Below are 7,795 nucleotides of genomic sequence, written 5' to 3' on the forward strand. Positions count from 1 at the left end.
AAAAAAAAGCCTCTGTTTATAACAACAATGAATACAGGTTTAACCAAAATAACAGACGTATATTGGAAAGATGATAGAAAAAGGTTAAAAGACCAGTTTTTCATCTCTCACAACAGAAAGTCAATAGATAATATATAAAACAGAAAAATCAAAAAGTAGCAAGCAGTATATATATTATTTAGAAAAAGTGGAGATAAATAAAACCTAAAGAATACTGAGGGTGATAAAGTGAGACTGTCTCTAAAAAAAGAAAGAAAGAAAGAAAGAAAATCTAAAGAAATAGTTTAAAAATTGAAAGCTGTTGCTCCTGGTGGAAAGAAATTGGATATTATTATTATTAAATCATAGCTATGTACATTAATGTATTTATGGGGTACAATGTGCTGGTCTTATATACAATTTGAAATACTTGCATCACAATGGTACATTTTGAACATATTAAGAAATGAGTATAGGGCAGCACCTGTGGCTCAGTGAGTAGGGCACCAGACCCATATACTGAGGGTGACGGGTTCAAACCCAGCCCCGGCCAAATTGCAATGGAAAAAAAAAAAAGAAGAAGATGAACTGAGTATAATTGTAATGGATGTCTTACTTAGTTCAATGTAAGCATTTCACATTGCATATCGAAGCAGTACCCTAAACCCTATAAATGCATCAATGTACAAAGTTATGATTTAATAAAATAATAATAAAAAAAGAAAAAGGAATGAAATGCTTGCATCAAACTGGTTAACACAGCCTTCACCATACTTCCTTAATTATTGTGTTAAGACACACTTCGTAGATTTGACATGTACCCTTGAAAAACAATGGTTAGATGCCACTAAGTAGCAATGTGGCAATGCCTTAACCAAATACATGTTGTCAGGCCCGAGGGCTTCTGCCACCCTTGTCAAGGGGAGTGCTAACGTTCTCTCTTTCATACAACACGTTTTTTTGAGACAGAGTCCCACTACGTCGCCCTCAGTAGAGTTCCATGGCGTTATAGCTCACGGCAACCTCCAACTCTTGGACTTAAGTGATTTTCCTACCTCAGCCTCCCAAATAGCTGAGACTATAGGCGCCCACCACAACACCCAGCTATTTTGTTGTTGCTGCAGTTGTCATTTAGCTAATCTGGGCTGGTTTCAAACCCACCCGCCTCGGTGTATGTGGCTGGTGCCATAACCACTGTGCTACGGGCACCAAGCCTGGATAATTTTTTTATTATAAGCCTCATAAGACTGATTTTTCAAAACTTCTTACATACTTAGAATTATGTACATGACTTTTACAAACAATACAAGTACCACTTTGATAAATAAATTTTAATTTTTTTAAACATAAACTAAAAAAACAAGAAATGAGAGAGTGAAGATGAGACAGAGCTGGTTTCTGAGAAGCCTGGACTCAGCGAGCCATAAGGAGCTGGACTCCGCAAGGGATGAGGAGCAAGTGATTTTAATTTTCTTCAGTTGTTGCTTTTAGTCACTTCCCAGTTGAATCTCATTTTCCTGTTACTTAATGAAATACTGAGCAGATTTTCTAACTCTGGTTACTTTCAGTTAACTAAGTTTGTCATTGACATTTAAAATGTCAATCTTATCAATGATTTAAATCTCATTTCCACCACCTCCACATGGCAACTGGCTTGGTGGATTTGGAGTGTGGCCCAGGAGGGGTCTGTTCTTGTCCCCACGCCCACTGGCAGTGTCCGGAGGTGGGAGAGCTGGCCTCGGCTCAAACGCCTTCCACCCTGCTGCTCCCGCTCCCTGCTTGCTCCCCAACGGTGCTGGCTGTGGGCTCAAGGCCTTCCCCTGGGTTTCCTTGAACCACAGAAACTTACCACCCCTGCCTGACCTCCCCGTTTCCTTCTCCCTCACTTAGAGTAGTCACAAGTAGAGCTCAAGGACCCCCTCACTGACTTTAAGGGAGGAGGAGGGAAGGCACAGCCTCCCTACTGGGCTGACAACTCAACCAGTATGATCCCTTAGTTTTTTTTCCCTTAACATAGGTTCAGAATTGAGTGAAGTGGTAGCTGGGGGGACAGAGATGAGTAAACCATTCCCTAGTATCTTCTTTAGCCCCATCTTTGGCCCTAATCATCAGGTGCAGAGTCACAGGAAACAAGTCCACGTGGTGTGGCATTTTAAGATCTCTTTCCAGGCGGTGCCTGTGGCTCAAGGCGTAGGGCGCCAGCCCCATATCTTGGAGGTGGCTGGTTCAAACCCGGTCCTGACCAAAAACTGCAAAAAAAAAAAAAAAAAAGAAGAAGAAGAAGAAGAAGATCTCTTTCCCAGAGTGTGGCTGCTACAGGGAACAGAGAAATGGAGCCATTGGCGGGAGGAGGATGGGGATCAGAGAGGGACTTTCTCACCTGGGAAATGTTACTGCAGTTTTGTACACTGATGGAATGGCCAGGTGGGGAGGAGGAATAATGATACAGAGAAAGGGGGTGATTGCAGGGCCCGCTGTTGAGCAGGCAAGAAGGGATAGACCAGAGCACAAGTGGTGGCTGCAGGTCAGAGCAAAGACGGGACATCATTGAAACTACCTGGAAGGCAGAGTGTAGCGTCCGTGGCTACCAAGGAGGGTACGTTTGAAGATTTTAGGTCATTCCCAGGTGATTATTTTTACTTCTTCAGTGAACAAAGGAGCCAGGCCCAGGGCTACCAGTGAGAAGGAGAGAGGTGATATGGAACCTGCGACAGTAGAGGACAAGGTCTAAAATGCTCATTTCAACAGTGACTTGATGTTGGCAAAGCGCAAGATGGTGGCCCAGGCTGCGGGGCTCCTGCGCTTCACCTGCAGGGGTGGGCTTTTCTCAAGCTGCACCCCAATGCTCAGGTTCGGTCCCGTGTGGAAGGTGGGGATGCTGACTTAATCAGGGCTCAGGTTCTGCCAGGAATGTAGGGAAGGAGAGAGGGGCGGATGAAGTAAGTGTGTGATTTCAGGGATGAAGGATGGAATCCACACTGAGCAAGGGGGGAAGGAAGAACTCAAGAGAGCTCTGGGGAAGTGGGAAAGGGACATAAGGTCGATGGATGGGAGTCCCAGCGGGGTTGGAGAATGCGGGAGCGTGTCAAGACTGGATGTGCCAGGGCCTTCCGTTTGGATTTCCTCCACACTGGGACATACTCATTCTGTGGTTCTCGCTGTAATTACCTGGCATTGCCCCACTTCCTGCTTTCTGCTGGGTCACCTTTAAGTTAGTTTAGTAGTCTCTGCCTCCTTGGCTGTGTGCCTGCCTCAATCTCCCTGATAAGTGAGATTCACAGTTCCCCAGACCTACCTCCCTTTCACCGGGGACAGGGACACGTATCCTTTGCTCATGCCCCAGTTCCTTCCCCTCTCTAGGTTCCCTTCCTCCCTAACATCCACCTCTGTCTTCCTGGGCTACCTAGAGGCCCAGCAGAAACTTCTCTCTAACACACTCGCTCTTTTTTTTCATGCATATATATTTCAGTAGACATGGGGTCTCACTCTTACTCAGGCTGCTTTCAAACTCCCAAGCTCAAACAATCCTCCAGCCTCAGTGTCCCAGAGTGCTGGGATTACAGGCATGAGCCACTGTGCCCGGCAAACTCACTGACTGCAACACCTCCCACACCTCCAGGATGGTTTTCTATCAATTCCTTTTCTGTGCATCAGACTAGATTGGTCTATGACTGCAGATACAGTTTACAGGGAGGGTGTGGCCCCATCCTCCTCACAGGACATACTGACAGTACAGGAGAATTGATACAGTCTGCAGCATACACACAGGCAGAGGCAGAGCCTTGTTCTGTGTGTATCTCCTATAATAGTATAATTCTCTGAGGCCGGCCGTGCTCAGGAAAATGTCTAATTCAGGATAAAAGCTGGCTCTGGCTATCCACTTAGTCCTAAAATTCATAAGCACTCATAGATTACTAATATGTCAAGAGGATGAGAGGAATATATATATATATATTTTTTTTTTTTCTCTACAAACCTCTGGATTCAAATTTTCCAAATTTGCTTAAAGTATTTGCTCTGTTTTCTATAATGGCAACAGATTGATTGTATCAAAGACAGTTTACTATATCTACCATAGTCTGAATGTGTCCCCTCTGAAATTCAAGTGTTGAAACTTAATAGCCAATTGATAGTAATAAGACCTGCGGTCTTTAGGAGGTGATTAAGCCAAGAGGGTTCCTCCCTCAAGAATGAGATGAAGACCCTTATGAAGGAAGCGTCACACAGCATTCCATCTCTGCAGGAGACAGTAATAGGCACCATCTTGGGATCAAAGAGCAGTTTCGATCAGACAACTGAACATGCTGCCACCTGAGACTTTCCAGCTTCCAGAGTTGTCAGTAATCAATTTTTGTTCCTTCAAAAATATTCAGCCTCCGGTACTTTGTTAGAGCAGCACACCAGCACATGCAGCATAGTATCTCAAGCATTGTTATAGCAGCACACACAAGATAATTTCTCAAAATCCATTCTCTTCTTTTAAAATAATAGCACCCCTAATGTTTAGCTGGACACATGGCCACCCAAAATAAAAGTGGTATTTCCCAGACTGTGGCCATAGGTCTAAACCCTAGCTAGGCACAATGGGTGTGATTTCTGGTCAAACCCTCAAGGGTAAGGGTCAGAATGGCCCCAGGTAAGGGCCATTCTTTGACTCTTCCCCTGCTCCCACCCTTCTGCTGCTGGGAATGGCAAAGAAACAGGACAGGAGGAGCCAAGATCCCCGTATGGCCCTAGGAAGTAGAGCCACCGTACCTCTCCTTCATTCTCCCAAGGGAGAAGTAAACGTCCGTTTTGTTTGACGTGCTGTTATTTGGGGGTCTGTCACATGCTCTAGCCTAATACTCTCAACCTTCTCTTTCTTTAGCTCTGTATGTGTCAGACACGTACAAAATGCCTAACTCATGCTTTGGTCTCTCCATCCTTCATTCCATTCTTGAATACGTCATGGATAAGATTGTTACATGGGTGACTCTCTCCTTAATAAGGGAGAATTTAAAATTTATATCAAAGAGAAAGATAGATCTTCTTTCTGAATGCCTGGGGTCTACAGATGCAATGACTAGATCCTATTCCCAAACTTTTGTGATAAATGATTGTCTTCAAGTGAGGCAAATAGCAAATATTGGAGTAATTGAACAATAATATTTGAATAGTAATCTTGAAACAGAATTAGTTGTGTTTAGTTCTGAGTATTCCAACAGAAATGATTTCCTTTACAATATGCCATCTTGCACCTTCCCCATTTGTACTGTTATTGCTAAGCCACCCCATTTTAATTATCATTTAATTATCTTTATCTACAGTTGAGTGCCCCCCTTCTGTTGGAAAACCTATTTTATATAAACCAAATCATGGGTAATTACCTATCAAAAGCAGATTTATCTAAATTCACACTGAAACGAGATGAGGCAGGTCCCTTAAGTCATAAAATCACTCAAAATTAGATCTAGGAAAAAAGGACAGCATTGAACTTGAATTTATAGAATACCAACCACGCGGTAGCTGGCATTGGGCATCATTGCTTACCCCATTGCCTGCTGTGGGGTATGGAATTTCAGTTCTAGATTCAGCCTCTAGGATGTACATTGTGGTAGATACCATGAGTAGATTCACTCTCCCCTTTCTACAAACCATAGCCCTTTCTCTGCTATGGAGCCTGGGAGGGAGATTAAATTCTCACTTTCTCATCCCCACCTTGTCCCCTTGTAGTAAGGAGACACCATGTAACACAGTTCTGATCAATGAGACATATATGTATCTATGTAAAAGCATAAATTGCTGGCATTCCCACTGCTAGGTATATTCCCAAAAGAACTGAAAGCAGGGACTCAAAAAGTACTTGTTCACCAATGTTAGTAGCAGCTTTAGTCACAACAGCTTCGAGTCTAGATGAATAGATAAACAAAATGCAGTATATTCATATAATGGAGTATTACTCAACCATAAACTAGAATGAAATCCCGATACACACACTAACAGGGCTAAACTCTGGAAACAATTACACTAAATGAATTAGGCAGATACAAAATGACAAATCTTATATGATTCCATTTACATGAGGTCCCCAGAACAGGCAAATACATAAAAACAGAGAGTAGAAAAGAGGATACCGGGGACTGGGCATAAAGGGAGTGGGGATTTGTTTAATGGGTATAGAGCTTCTGTTTGGCATGATGAACAGTTCGGAAAAGGACAGTGGTGGTGATTACACAACCTTGGGAATGTATAATATATACTGTGTTTCCCTAAAACTAAGACACTGTCTTATATTTATTTTTTCTCAAGAAGACACACTAGGGCTTATTTTCAGGGGATATCTTTTTTTATTAAGTATAAGACAACAATCTACATTTATGCAAATACAGTTAAGTCATCTTCTCCTGGAACCTGACAGGGGGAGCCCACCTTGTTGGTGGGGCTGGCGTTGGTGATGCATGAACTCCTTTCCCCTAGCCGTTTGCACATGCACAATAGGATGCCTGCAACGGTGGTTACCACACATGCACTCGTACAAGTGCAAACGGCTTGGAGGAAGGAGCTGTGGCAGATAAAAGGTATTCCAGTCTTCCTTACCGCTCCACTGAAATGCATGGCGTGGCTATGCAGATATGCCCATCACTAGGTCTTATTATGGGGTAGGGCTTATATTTCACAAATGCATAGAAATCCTGCTAGGGCTTATTGGGGGGGTAGGTCTTATTTTCGGGGAAACATGATATGTATATAAGAATGCCACTGTATTGTACATTTAAAATGGTTATAGTAGTAAACTTTATGTTATGTGTAGTTTACCACAATAAAAACCCCATAAATTTAAAAGTCTTCACAGCTGTTTTCTACTTAACAAATTGCTTAAAGATTCAATGTGCTACTAATTAAATAGAATTCTGACTTAATACCAAGGCTAACAGGAGATAACATCAAGAATAAATAATGCCAGAGGCTTGTGGCTCCCTAAATATCAGTTTTTGTTTTTCCACCTTGAAGACATGGAGAACAGAAGGGATCTGAGAGAAAGAGGACGGAAGATGTGCCAACTTCCAGTTGGCGCCGACCGAGAAAGGGGTACCCACAGGAGGCAGGAGATGCCCGTGCCAGCTGAGCAGGAAGGAAGGCTATTCTTTCCGGAAGCCTGAGGCACTCCTCCATTTGGGGGGGTCTTACACATGATTTTATCTTCCCAGTTGGGGAACACATGGAAGAGGGGTGGTGTTAGCCAGAGGGGCAGGCAGCGTGGCCTGAGCCCCGTACACAGAGGCCTGAGCCCTGCTGACACGTGGTTCTTACTTGAGAATAAGTTAACATTTGTGGAGTGCTTAATTTTCCAGGCACTGCTGTAAGCATTTAACATTTATTACCTCCTTTATATCTTACAAGATGCATATGAGGTACGTATTATTATTTCCATCTATAGATGAGAAAATTGGGGCAAAAAAGGTTTATCTGTCCAAGGTTGCAAATAACAAGTGGCAGAGCCGGGATTTGAACCCAGGCAGTCTGGCCTCAGGTTCCTCTTGCTGAAGCACCTCTTTGTGCTGCTTCTTGGGATCCTATTATACAGTTTTTTTCCTCTGAGTAGTATCTCAATCTCCAGCTGTGTTTTAACTTCAAAATATTTTTAGCTAATATCCTCTCTGCCGTCATCATAGGTTTAAAGAGGAACAAAAATAATGTCTGTCTCTGTGTGTGTGATTATACAAATCAAATAACTTTCTGTTACATAATTATATTAATTAGGGAAACATTACCAGCTGTCATGGATACAACCCCCAAATTTCATTGCCTAACACAATGGAAGTCTAATTCTTGCTAA

At 42.9% G+C, this 7,795-nt stretch overlaps 1 non-coding gene across 1 annotated transcript; it reads right to left on the reverse strand.

Annotated features, from left to right (window-relative positions):
• Window positions 1-804: 804 nt before the first annotated feature.
• Window positions 805-933, reverse strand: LOC111724626. The gene has a single exon (XR_002772891.1). It is a non-coding gene; the product is annotated as a U6atac minor spliceosomal RNA (small nuclear RNA).
• Between the last annotated feature and the right edge of the window lie 6,862 nt (window positions 934-7,795).

Source organism: Otolemur garnettii, unplaced genomic scaffold (genome assembly GCF_000181295.1).
Source record: "Otolemur garnettii isolate 467f Iridium unplaced genomic scaffold, OtoGar3 scaffold00024, whole genome shotgun sequence".
Taxonomy (NCBI): Eukaryota; Metazoa; Chordata; class Mammalia; order Primates; family Galagidae; genus Otolemur; species Otolemur garnettii.